Source organism: Carlito syrichta, unplaced genomic scaffold, assembly GCF_000164805.1.
Source record: "Carlito syrichta isolate Samal-C Ts95f unplaced genomic scaffold, Tarsius_syrichta-2.0.1 Scaffold304726, whole genome shotgun sequence".
Classification (NCBI taxonomy): Eukaryota; Metazoa; Chordata; class Mammalia; order Primates; family Tarsiidae; genus Carlito; species Carlito syrichta.
Window position 1 is genome coordinate 762,473 of NW_007248822.1, and position 19,370 is coordinate 781,842.

At 40.0% G+C, this 19,370-nt stretch overlaps 1 protein-coding gene across 1 annotated transcript in view; it reads right to left on the reverse strand.

Moving 5' to 3' along the window:
* The window catches only part of RBBP8 (RB binding protein 8, endonuclease), a 131,683-nt gene extending 113,817 nt beyond the window's left edge, over positions 1-17,866 (reverse strand). Inside the window, exon 1 of the mRNA XM_008060777.2 lies at positions 17,680-17,866. The gene's annotated coding sequence lies outside the window, so the exon portion shown is untranslated. The remainder of the gene's footprint in view (positions 1-17,679) is intronic.
* Positions 17,867-19,370: the final 1,504 nt, after the last annotated feature.

The window sequence follows — 19,370 nt, forward strand, 5'->3', positions numbered from 1 at the left end:
GGCTGAGGCGGAAGGATCGCCGGAGCCCAGAAGGTCGAGGCTGTGGTGGCTGGGAGCGTGCCACTGCACTCAAGTCTGGGTGACAGAATGAGACTCCAACTAAAAAAAAAAAAAAGGTTCATTTTAGGTTATGTATATCTAGCCACAAGAAAAAAAAATGTGTGATAGCAGTGTAGACTCTAAGATTCTTAAAAGTAGAATTTTGGAGCTCATAGATCATCAAACTCAAACCATTTTACAAACAACATTCTGTTGATTCCACATCTATAATCTATGCTTAACTCCCACACCTGACTGTTGTGAAGGAAAATCACCTGTCAGGTGCAACTGGATCCCAAAGTCACGTGGTTTCAAACCTCACAGAGGACATCAGTTAATTCTTCAAATGGCCTTTGTTCAGCCCCTCCCATTTCCTTTGCTGTTTTCCAGACTTTCACTGGTTTCAATCCTCTAACCTCTGTAAGTTATGCTCACTGTCAGCAGACAGCCTAGCCTCCTAGGTTGCGCTCAGCAAGTGTAAGCTTTCTCAACTTCCCTTTTCATTTCTCAACCTTGCAAATTAGGGCGATACCATCTTGCAGATAAAAATACAACCAGAGTCCAATTTCTCACCACCCCCTTTGGCCATCCTGGTCCAACCTACCACTGACCCCTTGGATGGCAATAACCTCCTTTTTTATTTGTTTAAATCAATTATCTTTCTATTTCCACTTTTTTCCGCCTTACAGTATACTCTCCAAAGACAGAGTGGTCCTTTAAAATCTGTCAGAACATCAGTCCCCTACTCAAAACATTCAGGTCTTCCCATCACCTTACATAAGATCCAAACTCCTTTCCATGGAATCAGGACAAATTAGTCATTAAATTCTACTGATGATCCCTCCTAAATTTTATTGCCATAGTTTAGGCCCTAATATATGTTACCTAATCAGTAGCCTCCTGCTCCCAGCCTTGTTCACCTTAATTCACTCTCCACACAGCTGGTAAACCATTATTTCTTTATTTTATTTATTTATTATTATTATTATTATTATTTGAGTCAGGGTCTCACACTATCACCCAAGTTGGAGTGCAATGGCATGATCACAGCTTACTGCAGGCTCAAACTCCTGGGTTCAGGTGATCCTCCTGCCTCAGCCTCCAGAGTAGATGGAACTACAGGCACACACACTCGTCTTTTAAAGATGAGGTCTCGTTATGTTGCTCGGGCTGGGCTTGAACTCCTGCACTCAAGCAATCCTCCTGCCTCAGCTGCCCAAAGTGGTGGGATTGCAGGAGCCACCGTGCCTGGCTAAACTGTTATTTCTGATCCTAACCCTCCTTTGCTTAAAACGCCGGGCTCGGCGGCTCAGTCTGTAATCCCGCGCTTTGGGAGGCCGAGGCGAGTGGACTGCCTGAGCCCGCGGGTTCCACACCCGCCTGGGAAATTTGGCGAGACCTCATCTCTACAATAAATCAAAAAAAAATTAGCCGGGCGTGGTAGCGCGTGCCTGTAGTTCCAGCAACTTAGAAGGCTGAGGGGGAAGGATCGCCGGAGTCCAGAAGGTGGAGGCTGCAGTGACTGGGAGCGGCCACTGCACTCCAGTCTGGGTGATGGAGTGAGACTCCAACTCAAAAAAAAAACAACAACAAAAAACTCTTCCGTGACCCTCCATTGTCTGAAGGTTAAAATTCCATCTCTTTAGAATGTCCCAGAAACCCTTCTTAGCCTCACACACTCTCTGCCACACGTCTTGCTCTTGTCCTTTATTAGTAGGAAACTGCTTCTATTCCTCTCCCCTTCCCTTGGCTCAATGCTTTTCTCTTGGATTACCTACACCCCCACCTTTTACAGTTCATCTTTCCACTTGTCCGTCAAGGCTCAGATAGTGCCTCTTCCAGGAGACTCCACCCTTCACTCCCTACTTCATCCTGTCCCCACAGCCCAGCATCAAGTGCCTATATCTTCAGACACAAAATCAAGAAGTGATTCAATCCATTATGGCAATTTACGTAACACTTTTCCAGCATCTGATTCCTACCCATGTTCACAGATGTCCCTCCTCATTCTCCCATACCCCTCAATACATATCTCTATCACGGTAATTAATGACGTTATATTGTGATTATTTTCAGGTTTTTATCGTCAGTCTGTGGGCTCCTTGATGTCAGAGACCATACTTTCATTATACTTTTCAGTTTTCCTACTATCCCATAGAGCCACATGTGTAATTTTAAATTTTCTAGTAACCATCTTCTAAACGTAAAAAGAAACAGGTGAAATTAACTTAATATATTTTATTTAACCCAATTTATCTAGAATATTTCAACACGTATTCAATATAAAAATTAATGAGACTTCTTGCATTTATTTTTCTTTGTACAAAGTCCTTGAAATCAAACGTGTATTTTACCTTTACAGCACATCTCAGTTGGGACTGGCCACATTTCAGGTGCTTATGGCTGTATGTGGCTAGTGGCTACCGTATTGGACAGCACAAGCCCAGCAAATATAATCAATAAATGAACACATGAGTTTAGTGAGGTTATGTGATATCCTTAAAGAACCAGAATGGAGCTGGGACATGGGTATCTGAGTCTCAGTCTAATACCATTTCTGATACTTGGGCATTTTTCATCTTTGTGTCACCCCGCCATCATCCTCTCCCCCCAGCCCATCACTGAGTGCCAATATCTCCAGGCACAAGATTAAGAAGTGAAGCAATCCTTTTGAGTTATTTACATGACCCTTTCCAGCATCTCTAACATGAACACACAATACTGGTAAACTGGGGTGAGCTGTTCCTACCCACAGTCAAAACTATTTTAAGAACAGACAAAAGGCTGTTTGAGAGAGAAGAGGGAGGAGAAGATTTAAGACAAAAGAAAATTATATTAACTGGCAACATTTGCATCAACTTAAATGAACACCTGATAATAATTTTTAAAAAATTATTTACAGTAATTAGTAAATGTTGTTTGTGAGTGGGAGTAGACATTAGTTAGTGATCTTGCTCCAAGTACCAAAATGTTTTCTTTATGATTTGGGTTGATGGTGCCAAGATTCCAGTTAGGTTGAGCAGTTTTATTTTATTTTATTTTTTGAGTTGGAGTCTCGCTCTGTCGCCCAGACTGGAGGGCAGTGGCCGCTCCCGGCCACCGCAGCCTCGACCTGCTGGGCTCCAGCGATCCTGCCGCCTCAGCCTTCCGGGTAGCCGGAATTACAGGCATGCGCTACCACGCCCAGCTAATTTTTTGATTTATTGTAGAGATGAGGGCTCGCCAAGTTGCCCAGGCAGGTCTCGAACCAGCGGGCTCAGGCAATCCACTCACCTCAGCCTCCCGAAGGCATGGGATTACAGGCTGAGCCACCGAGCCCGGCAATACCTTAGAACTTAATTGCTGAAGAGACCATGAAAGAACTGATCACAAGAGTGATCACTAAGACTGTAGAGTAGAAAAGTTTATTTTGCTTTGAGAGTCTTAGAAAACAAATCTTTACCTTTTCATCCAGTAAATAAAGTACTATACTGCATTGTCATGCATACATATGTGTAATACTACCATGGCACAAGCTGTGAGAATAATATTTATTTACTGTAATGTAAATGGAAAATATTATGAAGGGCTATCTGTAGGAACAAGTCACTGACACTTGGAGTCAATTAAGGAATTCCTTGATAGGCTCACAAGAGCAAACATGCTTAATATTCATCACTTTGTCCACTTTAAACAAATTGAATCACATCTTAAATGGTAATTTTTTTCATCCATGAATTGATTAATTTATTCACTGCTCGCAAATAGTTGTGATCTTTAAGATACTATGCCTCACAAATTATAGATATATCTTCAACGCACTGTCTGACTTTCCCCCCAATCTTTCCCTATTATAATCATGCTTGAGAAAAATAGATTTTGTTTAAAATATTGTCTTTGTGTTTTTCCTAGTCTATATGTTAGACTGGGGTTAAGAAAGTTTTGCTAATTACTTTTCCAAAGGTAAAGTAAAAAATTCAAAAATGTTTTGTGTTTAAAATTCAGTTCTTAGAGGAGACTGAATTTTAGCTAGTATTTTTTCAATTTTACTTGTTATAATAAGAAATGTTAAAAATGTACAGTAAAATTATGTTTTAAATCACTTCATACTCTTGGTGAAAGTTTGTGTGGACTATTTAGGATATTAATGTTGAAATGGATAGGCTTCTTCTTCAGAAATCTAGTTGACCTCTTATGTAAGGTGACCACATGCCCTGGCTTACCAGTCCTGGTTAATGCCTATTGATCTAGCTTAATTATTAATACGGTTCCCTATTACTCTAAAATATGTCCTGGCTTGGGTGATAAATCACATAGAGGCTTTAAGACACTGGAAACATAAGCTAATTTTTAAAAGGAAGATCAAGGTACTCTGTTGTATTTCCTTTTTATCTATGTACAAATTGATCTAAATGCTTTTTAAACATTTTTGCATAGATAATATAAACCATACAAGAGTTGCACTTTTTGATTTCTTAATGCTATTCTGAAATTCCTATGAGTTGAGAAGTGGTTTGTTTAATACTGATAGGAAGTTAATTCAAGAACAATTAACATGATAAAATGCAAAGTACTTTTCCTACATTTCTTCTCTTTTGAACCTAAAAATAACTACCATAAAGGTAGAACAACTGGACATGGTGGCTTATGCCAAAATCCCAGCACTTTGGGAGGCTGAGGTGAGAGGATTGCCTGAGCCCACATATTCAAGACCAACCTGGACAACTTGGCGAGAACTTTCTCTACAGTAAATAAATAAATAATTCGCTGAGTGTGATGGTGCAAACCTGTAATCCCGGTTACTTGGAGGCTGAGGCAGTAGGACTGCTTGAGCCCAGCAGGTGGAGGCTGTGGTAGTCGTGACCATGCCACTGCACTCCAGCCTGGGCAACAGAATGAGACTCCTACTCAAAAATTAAAAAAGAAAAAGATAAAACAGGTATAGTTCTCATCTTTTCATAGAGGTTGGAAAAATTAGGTGGTTTGACTAGCATTATATGTACACACTACTAGATAAGTAAGCCCAAGACTTCAACCCTTTTTTCTGGTTGTGAATTATATATATGTATATATAGTCACTCTTTTCAGTACGTCATGCTATTTTTGAATAAGAGAATCTACATGAAGTTTATTCTGTGCTTTTCTAATTTTTTTTTTTGTGAGTTGGTGTCTCACTGTCACCCAGACTGGAGTGCAGTGGCTGCTCCCGGCCACCGCAGCCTCGACCTGCTGGGCTCCGGCGATCCTTCCGCCTCAGCCTTCCGAGTAGCCGGAATTACAGGCGCGCACTACCACGCCTGGCTAATTTTTTGATTTATTGTAGAGACAAGGTCTCGCTGTCCAGGCGGGTCTTGAACCCGCGGACTCAGGCAATCTACTCACCTCAGCCTCCCAAAGGCGTGGGATTACAGGCTGAGCCACTGAGTCCGGCTCTAATTTTTAATTTAGAAAATATTTTTGAGAAAATAATGAAATAAGCTTTCTAAATTTTGACGAAAAATTATTACCTAGAGGCTAATTTGCAGTCCCAGTATATCTTTTTATTTACTTAGAAAGCTTTACACTGTTTGAGATCACTAAAAGAGCTTTTAAATTTGTTAGGAATTTAATCATCCTCATAACCGAGAGGAGGAAACTGAACTGGGTTCTCTCAGTTCACAGTTAGAGTGAAACACATGTTGTAATCATCCCAGTTCATTTTTTAGACTTCTTTGAATTAATAATTGATCTCAGTATTTTTGACACACATACTCTTTTACTTGTCTTAAAATAGGCATGCACATTTGAGAAATGAGTTGTCTTCTCATGGAATTAGCAAGAATGTTTATATTAGATTTCCAAGTCTTGAGTTGTGGATTCTTTCATGAACTAAATTTAAAATGAAATAGATTAGCCGGGCTCAGTGGCTCAGCCTGTAGTCCCTTGCTTTGGAAGGCCTAGGTGAGTGAATTGCCTGAGGCCGCGGGTTCGAGACCCACCCGGGCAACTTGGTGAGACCTCATCTCTACAATAAATCAAAAATTAGCCGGGCATGGTAGCACGCACCTGTAGTTCCAGCTACTTGGAAGGCTGAGGCGGAAGGATCGCCAGAGCCCAGCAGGTCGAGGCTGCGGTGGCCAGGAGCGTGCAACTGCACTCCAGTCTGGGCGACAGAGTGAGACTCCAACTCAAAAAGAAAGAAAGAAAGAAATAGATTGTAGGGCCCTGAATTATGTTGCAGTCTCAGAAGGGATCAGAGCAGGAAGTGCTCCAAAAATTGTGATCATGTTTTATAATCAGTGATGGCACATAGCCATATTTCCAGCGTTACGGTACTGTGGAGAGTCCTGAGCTGGGAAATGGGACAGGTTTTTTTGTTTGTTTATTTGCTATATATATATGTATATATTGATTGATTCAGAGTCTCAATCTGTGGTCCAGACTGGAGTGCAGTTGCACGCTCCTGGCCACCGCAGCCTCGACCTGCTGGGCTCTGGCGATCCTTCCGCCTCAGCCTTACAAGTAGCTGGAACTACAGGCGTGTGCCAACACGACGGGTTAATTTTCTTTTTTTTTTTTATTGTAGAGATGAGGTCTCGCCAAATTGTCCAGGTGGTTCTCAAACCCGCGGGCTCAGGCAATCCACTCACCTCAGCCTCCCAAAGCGCGGGATTACAGGCTGAGCCACCAAGCCCTGCTGGGGACCAGGTTTAAACTCTGGCCCTATCTCTGATGATCTGCATATTTTCTAGACAAATCTTACTTCCCTAACTGAAAGAAGATAATATTATTTTATTTTATTTATTTTATTTTATTTTGAGTTGGAGTCTCACTCTGTCACCCAGACTGGAGTGCAGTGGCCGCTCCTGGCCACCGCAGCCTCGACCTGCTGGGCTCCGGCGAGCCTTCTGCATATTAATGTTTATTTTTTTATCTATTTATCAATTTTTTTAGATTCGGGGGTACACATAAGTATTCATTATGTGGGAAAATATTAATACTTATTGTACTCAAAGAAGTTATTGTAAGAATGAAATAATATATTTAAAATTTCTCAAAGAAGAATTCAGAGAAGTTTGAAGCAGCTTGCCTACTGGGAGCAGAATGGCAAAAGGCTTTCTAGGCAGAAAGCATGTGCAAAGGTCATGCCGTGGGGAATCATGGTGAATCCTAGAAACTGCAAGTGCATGGTAACATATTTGTATAGATTGATACTGGGAAAGCAAATGAGTTAGCAGCTCCATCTTATTTGCTGAATGAGTTATAATTTTTAATTCTAATATTGTTGAGAAAATAATGTAACTTCTCTGCACATTGGTTGTTTAACAATGAAATGAAGATAATAATATATATCTTTTAGGTATCCTACAGGATTGTTGATAGGATTAAATGAAGCATGCATATGCAGCCAAACAATTTAGGAAACTTGTTAATAGTAGATGAGTTTAAGAACTACAGCTAATCAGAGTGATCTCTCCAGTTGCTTAAGTTGTGAAACTGTGGAATTGCTAGGCAAATTGTGAGAATGTAATTCTATACAAACTATAAGTTATTATAAATTAAAATTTATTAAGTGATTTTGCATGTATTATCCTCTTTGATTTATAGAATTGAGTTTAAGTAAGTCAGATAGTATTATTATATGGTTGTTGTTATCATTTTTATGATATCCCAAGGAACTTAACAAAAAAATCATCTAGCCCAACTGCAAAATTGTATAGAAAGGAGAAACTAAGTTATGTATTTTTTTCAGGAATTGGGTTAGGGTTAGTGTTCATTTATTTAACAGTGACTTATGATTTGTAAGTCATTCAGATTGTGATCTGAGCTTATTTAAAGAAGTCTTAAGTATACCTGATTTCTCCTTTTGAAAATACTTTTGTTACTGGTCTTTGCACAGCAGTGTGTCCCCACTTTTTCTTATTTGCTGTTCATGCTTCAATTTTCCTATTCCATCAATATTCAATTCATTAGCTACTTTATAACCTTCTAAGGAGAGTTATTAAAAAAAAAAACAAAAAAAACCCAGCCGCACTTGGTGGCTCAGCCTGTAATCCCAGTGCTTTGGGAGGTCAAGGCAAATGGATTGCCTGAGCCCGTGGGTTCGAGACCAGCCCAGGCAACTTGGGGAGACTTCATCTCTACAATAAATAAAAAATTAGCCAGTTGTGGTGGTGCGTGCCTGTAGTTCCGGCTACTTGGAAGGCTGAGGCGGAAGGATGGCCAAAGCTCAGCAGGTCGAGGCTCTGGTGGCCGGGAGCGGCCACTGCACTCCAGCCTGGGCGACGGAGTGAGACCCCAACTCAAAAACAAACAAACAAACAAACACCTCATATTTAATGATTCTACTTTAACAGAATTCTAGTTAAATAAAAAGATACGCTTTTAGTCATATTTCTTTTTTATTTGCACCTATTTCTCCTTTACTTTCTCTAAACTAAGCCTATACATTATACACAAATGTGGCATTTACTTAAAGCACATGAGTAGCTGTTCAGTTTTTTCTTTTTAAAATCTGCTTGAACAGAGCCTTCATGTAATGGATTCTTCAGAGCCAAGCTCCAGGATCACATTATAGGTTAGAATGAATTACTTCTTGTAACCAGACCCTCCTGAACACAGTCCAAGATAAACTTGTACTATTCAAAATTCTGTTTCAGTATAATGAGAAGTGTTACTTGAGGGTCCAATGTAGTCAATGTGCTTTTACTGTTATTTTACCGATGTAGAAGCTTAAACAATAAAATCATTGGCTCAACGCTGGACATATAAGTGTTTTCAGAGTACATACTAATTGTTCATTTTGCTGCTGTTTGGCCCTTTAAAAATTGGCAACCAAATTCAAGAAATAATTGTAGTTTATTAGAAAATACCTTTCTCACAGAAGATCAAGTTTCTGTGCATCTCAGGTTTTGTGGGAATGGATCAAATACATCAGACAAAAGTAGGCTAAAGTTCCTTATTCTCCATTTGAAATTGGCTGTATTCACTTCTCGGAAAATTCATCTTAGTTGTATTGCATATTTGAATTATATTGGAAAAACTAAAGAAAAAGCAGTTTGACCACATTTGTCCACATGATATATTGGGCACTTCTTGGGCCCTGCTTCCTCCGGCTATTTCAGTGGCAGTCAGATTCATGCAGGGGAAGCCTGACAACCCTGCCCCCTGACTTTCTATCCCATGGGCTTCTCTGGGATTTACCTTCATGTAAACAAGGGTACAACAGAAGTCAGAACTAGCAGATAATTTCTCTTGTGTCTTCCTGCAGGCTATTCTGAGGTGGTTCCATGACTCCAAAGAACACAGTGGGCTTGAGCCCTCTTTGCTCAAAATGGGAGATAAATTCAAGAATGCCCTCTTGTAGTGACTTTCCCTCCTGTCCTGTTTCCTTTTCCAGCCCCTGCTGCTGTTTCTGGGATTCTTTCCAAACTATGGACTTGTATATAAGCCAGAGAACTGGGGTTCTATTTTCTGTAGAGAATGTAGACTAAAAGGTAAAAGGGAAATATGAGATTTCTATTTTACTATTTTTGAATTATTTATGTAAAGTTTAACTTTTGAAAGTCTGCCTGCATGGATGAGACAGTTAGATTAATTGTATCTGTCATTTGTAGGGATGTCAATGCTGACCCAAGATTGGTTGAACATGTGCATTTGAAGTTACTTTTCTGATTGTGTTAGTGGGTTGGATTTGAAGTGACTCAACCACTTGCTCATCCTCTCATATACAGGAGAATCTTTTTTTTTTTTTTTTTTTTTGAGTTGGAGTCTCATTCTTGTCGCTTAGGCTGGGGTGCAGTGGCATGCTTACAGTCACCACAGCCTTGACCTGCTGGGCTTAGGCAATCCTTCCACCTCAGCCTTCCAAGTAGCTGGAACCACAGATGCACACCACCATACCTAGCTAGTTTTTTTGTGTGTGGTTTATCGTAGACACAAGGTCTCACCTAGTTACCCAGGCTGGTCTTGAATCTCCGGGCTCAGGCAATCTTCTCGCCTTGGCCTCTCAAAGTGCTGGGATTACAGGCTGAGCCACCATGCTGGCCTCTTTTTATTTATTTATTTATTTTAGCTGGAATCTCACTCTGTCGCCCAGGCTGGTGGGCAGTGGTGTATCATCATGGCTCACCTCAGCCTCAGTCTCCTGGACTCAGACAGTCCTTCTACCTCAGCCTCCCAAGAAGCTGGAACTACAGGTGCATGCCACCGTGCCTATTTAATTTTTTATTTTATTTATCTATTTATTTATTTATTTTTGTGGAGATAAGTTCTCACTATGTTGCCTAGGCGGGTCTCGAACTCCTGGGCTCAAGCAATCCTCTTGCCTCAGACTCCCAAAGTGCTGGGATTACAGGCATGAGCTACTGCACCCAGTCTCCAACTGGAAATTCTAATGTGAAATGTCTGGAACGAGTTTACCACTCTGCAAGTTTAACAGGCATCCTCCAGTTAAGCCACGTGGTCCAGAGACTACTCTTTGAGAAACATTGCTTGGTTATTACAGTAGTAATGCTGCTGGTATAATCTGTGACTATGAAAAGCTAATTAGCTCCACAGGCACCAATTAACCAAATGTTCTGATAAACTGAGCTAGCAAACAGCACTCTGGGAAATCAGATTTAAAAGATAATCCGATTTTTATTTCAGAGACACTGTGCTCTTTCTTTGTGGAAATTTGTTTTTTCTTTTTCTTTTTTTTTTGAGTCAGAGTCTCACTCTGTCACCCAGGCTGGAATGCAGTGGCACAACCACGGTTCACTGCATCCTTGGCCTCCAGGACTCAGGCAATCCTTCTGCCTCGGCCTCCTGAGTAGCTGGGACTACATACATGCACCACCATGCCCAGCTAATTTTTAATTTTTTGTAGAGACGAGGTCTTGCTATGTTGCCCAGGCTGGTCTTGAACTCCTGAGCTCAAGCTGTCCTCCCGCCGTGGCCTCCCAAAGCGCTGGGTTTACAGGCATGAGCCACTGTGCCCGGCCTCTTTATATTACTCACTTGGTTTTAACTTTAGTTGGTTTTTTTTTTTTGAGTTGGAGTCACTCTGTCGACCTGCTGGGCTCCAGCGATCCTTCCGCCTTAGCCTTCTAAACTAGCTGGAACTACAGGTGCGTGCTACCACGCCCGGCTAATTTTTTATTTATTGTAGAGACGAGGTCTCGCCAAGTTGCCCAGGTGGGTCTTGAACCCGCGGGCTCAGGCAATCCACTCACCTCAGACTCCCAAAGGCGCGGGATTACAGGCTAAGCCACCGAGCCTGGCTAATATAATAGTTTTAATAAGAATATATAATTAGTGGGCTAAACTGAGGAAGTGGCACTTTTGTCTTTCAGTATACCATCTACATACAATCTCCACAATTTAAGTGAAAAACAAAACTTATGTACCATGAATAAAAGTGGAAATGATAGCATCATCAGAAAGCTTATTTGTATGGCAATTAAACATTTTTCAGGAAATTAAGGCTGATTATAAGAGTTCAATAAGATCAGTTTGTGGAGCCGGGCTCAGTGGCTCAGCCTGTAATCCCGTGCCTTTGGGAGGCTGAGGTGAGTGGATTGCCTGAGCCCACGGGTTCGAGACCCGCCTGGGCAGCGAGACCTCATCTCTACAGTAAAATCAAAAAAATTAGCCGGGCGTGGTAGCGTGCACCTGTAATTCCGGCTACTTGGAAGGTTGAGGCGGAAGGATTGCCAGAGCCCAGCCGGTCGAGGCTGCGGTGGCCGGGAGCGGCCACTGCACTCCAGTCTGGGCGACAGAGTGAGACTCCAACTCAAAAAAAAAAAAAAAAAAAAGATCAGTTTGTGTTACTCAGGGGAGAATCAGCCTAAAGAAAAATGAAAAACAAAAACCAGTTTGTGTTATAAATGGAGCTATTAGTTGTTCTATATTAACTCTTTGTTCTTTATTCAGTCGTTGGAAGCCCAGTTTTAGTTAGGCATACTCTTTGAATGTTTTTCACAGTATTCTGAACCCTCTTCTGACCAATACATTTCACAATTAGCAGTGGCTTGTTCACTGCTCACTGCAGCCTCGACCTCCTGGGCTCAGGTGCTCCTTCTACCTCAACCTCTCAAGTAGCTGGGATTAACGGCATGCACTTGTATGATCTTTGCTCATTGACTCCACCCCCTAATCAATGAATCAATTGATCAGTCTGAGGCTAATTTACTATTATCTTTAGGAAATGTTAAATCCTATTCTAACTTTTTTGCCCACTGCATTTGGGGCTCACTCTCCTCATCATTATTTACTATCAGGAGAATGCAACATAATTTAATATTAACCTATAATAAATTTAATTCAGAAGAGAACCTTCCAGAGGAAGAAAAACACATTTTAGAGCCGTGATGATATAATTCAATTGGTAGTAGAAAGACCACCATTCTTGGAGCATATAGAAATTCTGGGTCAACAAATGAGATATGAGATAACAGATATAACTAGACTCAGGAAAACTCAGGTAGTAGGTACAAGTAAGATACAGTTATGCACCACATAGCGACATTTCAGTCAGTGATAGACCACATATATGACAGTGGTCCCATAAGATTATAATGCTGTATTTTTTTTTTTTTTTTTGAGTTGGAGTCTCACTCTGTCACCCAGACTGGAGTGCAGTGGCCGCTTCCGGCCACTGCAACCTCAACCTGCTGGGCTCCGGCGATCCTTCCGCCTCAGCCTTCCAAGTAGTTGGAACTACAGGCGTGCACTACCATGCCCGGCTAATTTTTTATTTATTGTAGAGATGAGGTCTCGCCAAGTTGCCCACGCGGGTCTCGAACCAGTAGGCTCAGGCAATCCATTCACCCCGGCCTCCCAAAGTGCTGGGATTACAGGCTGAGCCACCGAGCCTAGCCTATAATACTGTATTTTTACTGTATCTTTCCATGTTTAGATATGGAAGTAATATTCACCATCATGTTACAATTGTCTACAGTATGCAGTACAGTAGTGTACTGTACAGTTTTATAGCCTTGGAGCAAGTGGCTATACCATATAGCCTAGATGCTAGTAGGTCAGCCAGCTATGATGTATAAGTATTACTCTATAATGTTGTACAATCAAGAAATCGCCTATTGATGCATTTGTCAGAGTGTGTGTAGCCCCATCGTTAAGTGACATCAGACCGTATTATAAAGAATTATCCATGTCACACTGTCTTCCATTAGTATAGCTTACTGAAATTTGCATTTTAAAAAATTATTTAGCCGGGCTCCGTGGCTCAGCCTGTAGTCCCGCGCCTTTGGAAGGCTGAGGTGAGTCGATTGCCTGGGCCCGCAGGTTCAAGACCCACCTGGGCAACTTGGTGAGACCTCATCTCTACAATAAATCAAAATGAGCCGGGCGTGGTAGCGCACACCTGTAATTCGGCTACTCGGAAGGCTGAAGTGGAAGGATCGCCAGAGCCCAGCGGGTTGAGGCTGCGATGACCGGGAGTGGCCACTGCACTCCAGCCTGGGCGACAGAGTGAGACTCCAACTCAAAAAAAAAAAAAAAGTTTTCTGGTATTAAATCTTAGTACCTTCCACGTCGCTGGAACTACAGGTGCGCACCACCACACCTGGCTAATTTTTTGAATTATTGTAGAGATGAGGTCTCGCCAAGTTGCCCAGGCGGGTCACTTGATTTGATTTTTCTCTCTCTGACAAAAATAAAATGCATATTCTAAGTTAAACTTTGGATTCTCTTACTAAAGCTATTTGTTGAGATGTATTATATAGTCTATCAAAGGGGTGGGAAGGGTACTGCTATTTGCTGAATGAATACCTACTATGATCTAGGAAATGTGTTAAGTGTTTTCACATGGTATCTCCTTCAATCCTTCCAACGACTCTTAAAGAATGTTAAACGGGCTCGGTGGATCAGTCTGTAATCCCGCACCTTTGGGAGGCTGAGGTGAGTGGATTGCCTGAGCCTGTGGGTTCGAGACCCGCCTGGGCAACTTGGCGAGACCTCATCTCTACAATAATTCAAAAAATTAGCCAGGTGTGGTGGTGCGCACCTGTAGTTCCAGCGACGTGGAAGACTGAGCGGAAGGATCGCTGGAGCCCAGCAGGTCAAGCGGCCACTGCACTCCAGTCTGGGCGACAGAGTGAGACTCCAACTCAAAAAAAAAAAAAAGCTGGGCTCGGTGGCTCAGCCTGTAATCCCGCACCTTTGGGAGGCTGAGGTGAGTGGATTGCCTGAGACCGCGGGTTCGAGACCCGCCTAGGCAACTTGGTGATACCTCATCTCTATAATAAATCAAAATGAGCCGGGCGTGGTAGCGCATGCCTGTAATTCCGGCTACTCGGAAGGCCGAGGCGGAAGGATCGCCGGAGCCCAGGAGGTCAAGGCTGTGGTGGCCGGGAGCGGCCACTGCACTCCAGTCTGGGTGACAGAGTGAGACTCCAACTCAAAAAAAAAAAAGAATGGTATTAGCGTCCTTAATTTACAGATTGAAAAAAAAGAACTCAGAGTTAAATAATTCCCAAGCGTCAACCAGTTTGTAGCAGAGTCAATCGCCCATGTCAGTTTGACTCTAGAGCCCACATAGTTTCCAACATACGCCCCTTTCTCTTATAAAGTAAGAAACAAATAAATGTGATTATTTTTTCAGAGTCCGCTTGGACCAAACTAAAATGCCAAATTTAGAATCATCTCTCAGGTAGGATTTTACCTGTGAAAAAATAAGGGGATTAGAATTAACATTAAGTATCAGAAATCAAAATGGAAATTTTTGAGCCTTTGGTTCCCAAACTTTCTATAACTCCATTTCCTAAGAATTCCTCAAGTTAAAAACATTTAGAGCACTTCTTGTGACCGAAGCTTGTGCCTTAAAAACCAGCTTCTATAACCTCTAAAATGGGGTTTGAATCCTGCAATTCTGGTCTTCATAACCTTACTGAAATTCTCCTATCAATTCTAACCAAATTTCAGGAGTACTATACTTACCACTTAGGCAAATCCTGAATAATAACCATATAAGAATGACTAAAGCAATACAAAAATACATACATACCAAGAAAACAGACAGTTGAGATAATTTAAAGCAATATTAAGTCAGAAAAATGACAGCAGGATCTACAGTCTGGGCAAACAGGAAGGAATGTGAGGCCCTCATCAGTCTGAGACAAAATTGTGTGATGGCATTAACAGATTAGTGCTTGAAGGGCTAGTTACCTTCATTACCAATAGCAACCACATGCACTTAGCCATTGTACCAAAAATGTTTGGGGCCAATAAGGGTATAGATTTAAATATAAAAGTAAACAATTTCTTAGTTTGCCAAAGATTCATTAGCATAACCATACAACACAATTCTACCTTTTTGCAAATGCTTTGGAAAACATAGATCAGATTTCATGTATTATTCAGAAGAGTCAGTGTAGGTGAGTGAAAAAACTGCGTGTCTGGGTGGTATTCAGAAAAACTGGATGTTCTAGTCCTAGCTCTACTCTTAAATTATTCATATAAATTATTGATATAAATTATAAACTACCCTTAAATTATTCATGTAAATTATTCATATAAAATATAAATTATTTATATTCAAAATATAACTTAGCTATATTTTGGGACTTTTCATTCTTTAACTCTGAAATGAGGAATTGGATTCATCTGCTATTCTTTAAGAGTCCTTCTAGGTAAATAACGTCATAATTCTAAGGACTTTTGGTAGGGAACATATGAAGATATTCAAGAAGGAACGAGGTTACAGTTAAGAAAACTAGTTTTGTTGACAAAATGAGTTGTGTGAAATTATGTGGCTAGGAATAAAGACAAAGGAATGCATCCTTGACCAGACTTTAGGAGCAAAAAATTTTAAATGAGTAGAATGCTTTTTGACTGGGTACTGAGATGATGTTGCTCTATATAAAGTACGCACACAACTTATAGACTCTTAATTTGATGGATACATTTATATATCCTTAGTTTTAATCAAAACATCACCATGTATCAATACTTTAAAGAAATTCATTAGAGGAAAATTATATAAAAGTTATATTTAATAGGATCTATATATATATTTGAAAATGAAAATCTCATTAAATGAAACTAGAATCTTTTTCCAAAATTTAGTGTTAAGCTTGAAATTTTACTCATAAATTTTATATGAAATGTATGTCCAATTCCTAAATTGCTTTCTTCAAAACCATAAACATAAAAAATGCTCAATTAGTAAATTAGAATCTCAAATTAAGTTTATATTTAAAAGTAAGTCCTGTATTTTAAACACAGTATGGTTTAACATTTTAAAATTACTATATACAGTATAATTACCAGAAACACTAGCAACATGCTCTATTGATATATATCTGTACCTTACCTGAAAACTGATTGAAAAAACTTTCACCAATTGAAAGGTTTGACCCATATTATGAAATATTTGTCAATATATAGTTTATGCTGAATAAAATTAATTTTGGTTTGCTGAATCAGCACATTCCTTTTGCAGATACATTACGTAACTTTCAATACATTTAACTGAATTACCAGAAGTTGTATGCAGAGCTGCCTAGAAGTAGGACTAAGAATCATCCACAGGTTTTCCTCTTCAAAAAACGAGCATTTATTTACATTTTTAAATCTATCCTTTATTAACATTGTAAATAAACAAATATTATATCCTTTGAGTTAGAAAATAATATTATAGCTTTTGAATTTGAACATAATGACAAAGTGGAGAGACACTAGGGACAATATAAAGGATGCATCAGTCTTGCTCAGCTAAAGGCAAAGTCCTATTACAATGACCTACAGATAGCTCTTGACAGGACAGTATTCAGTATGAGTCTGTTTAAACATTTTAAAATTCCCAGATAAATTTAGATGTTAGCTGTTATGTTAAATTAAATACATTCAATTAAATCTAATATTAATATAACCAATATTAATAACTAAGGTGGTAGTTTGGTACGCCAAAATAAAATCTAAAGGGATTGGTAACTTTCATCTTAAATGACACAAATTACTAAAATAAATTAATTAGATCAAAGAAAGAGAGAGGTAAAGATTTTTAAAATATAATATAATGAAAGGAAGATCCAAGTATTCTTTAGCCTAAAACATTTTTCAGACCTAATAGGCATGACAAAACCTGTCTTCATTCCTTTCTATTCAGCTCAGCAAGTGCTTTTGAGCTCCAATAGTTAATCAGTTACCAGATTCCACAATCTTTGTTTTTCACACTCCTCAATTCTTGCTGTGAATTGTTCCTCTAATGTATTTAGGATTACTAAACAGACCAATACTTTTTCTTTTTCTTTTTTTGCCTTAAAAAGGCAATTATTATTTATCAACTATTAGATCTACCATATAAAATTGTTACTATATAGCAAGAACCCGTAAAACATAATAGTATGTTATCAAAGAAGTAGATGTTTTAAGATGAATCATTATTATGTGAAATTTACTTAGCAAAATTATCCAACCCAACTTTTTAAATTACCATAGTCATGCCCAACTTACAAAAAAGTATAGCAACAGAGTATTGTATACTAAATAACCTTTATCCAAACAAATCAATGAACATATATGCAAGTGCTATAAAACAATATCTAATCCGCTTTACAGAAAAGGAATAATACAGGTATTACCATGTTAAAAACAGGTATCTTCCTAAACATCATTTTTCAATTTAACTTTTCACAAATGCAAAGAGAATTGAGAAATATAAAAAATATATTAACTTACCCTTCAATTTATTTAGAAAAACCTCTGCTCTTGGTCAAAAGCAGCAGGTGTTTGCTCACTTTCCCTGAAGCTATGAACTTAAACATTAAATCAGTGGACGCCACCTCTCTGGACCACACTAGAGTTGCTAGACACTTCTGCTATGTGGAAGAGTTCTGCTGCATCTAAGCTCTATACTGTGTGCAATGGATAACCTAATATGCCTTTCATTTAACTGGCTGGGCAGGTTTCTGCCGTCTGTGGAACATGGAATCAAACCAGAATGTGTTGGCATAACAGGCCAGTCAAACCGGTTCTTCTGTAGATCCAGAACTCGTCCAACCAGTCTGTATCAAAGGCTAGCCTAACAAGCTACAGCGGCTCAGCTTGTACTGGGTGAGTTATCCCCACCTCCCGTCAACTCCCAACAAACGACTCAGAATGTTGTAGCCTCCAGCAAAATAATTCAGAGTTCTAGTGGGAGGAGTAGATCTGCATCAGGTCTAGCAAGAGTCCATTGTTATAAGTCTGTCTGGTAGATACATATAAGCAAGTGGTCTGTTATCCTCAGAGATAGATAATTTTTTGAAAAATGTATCTGAGAGGTAGAGGGAGGGAGAGAAACAAAGTGTTGACCACACATTTGCTTGGGTGTGTGATCTTCCTTGTTCTCAAATGATCCTCAAATCATTCCAGTGTACAAATGGAAAAACTCCTATGTGTGCACACAAGGGACAACTTAGAGAGGTTTTACCTTGGACAGTGAGCAGATCAATACAAAGTACTGATATCAACTATGTTTCAGGAACTGTGCCAGGTACTGGGTTCACAATATAAGTACAATTGGTAAGAGATGGGAGCAATGTCACAGCTCCCAATGAAGCATGTCCAGTAAGCTTTGAACAAAAGAAATGAGCTACACAGGATTACGTTTTGGTACAAATTGGTCTGTACTGACAGATGATGTGAGATTTGTTCTTACTCTTTCATAATACTTGGGAATTCAGAAACAATCTTTTCTATCTACTGATGCGGTGATTCCGAAACTTTTCTGCTTAAGAGCCATCTGAAGTGTTAAGAACACAGATTTCGGAGTCGGGCTCGGTGGCTCAGCCTGTAATCCCGCGCCTTTGGGAGGCTGAGGTGAGTGAATTGCCTGAGCCCGCGGGTTCGAGACCCGCCTCTACAGCGAGACCTCATCTCTACAATAAATAAAAAAATCAGCCGAATGTGGTAGTGCATGCCTGTAATTCTGGCTACTTGGAAGGCTGAGGTGGAAGGATCGCTAGAGCCCCGCAGGTCGAGGCTGCAGTGGCCGGGAGCGGCTACTGCACTCCAGTCTGGGCGACAGAGTGAGACTCCAACTCAAAAAAATAAAATAAAATAAAATAAATAAAAAAGAACACAAATTTCTGAGCCTCACTTCCAGAGATTCAGCAAGTCTGAGATGTGGCCTAAGCACTTCCAGTGATTCTGAGGCAGTTGTTCCAGGGACCATAAGCCCAGACTTCATGATCAGGTTCTTTTCTGTTTTTTTCTATGCCCGATTAAATAGAATACGTATGACCCCAAAGTTGTCATATTCTATTTGTGTCTCTGGTGTCTATAACACCAACTGACACTTAGAAAGTACTTTAAAAATGCTTATTAAGTAAATATCTACTCAGACTCAGCACCTACTAGATCCCTGGGGAATTACAACTAGTAATGAG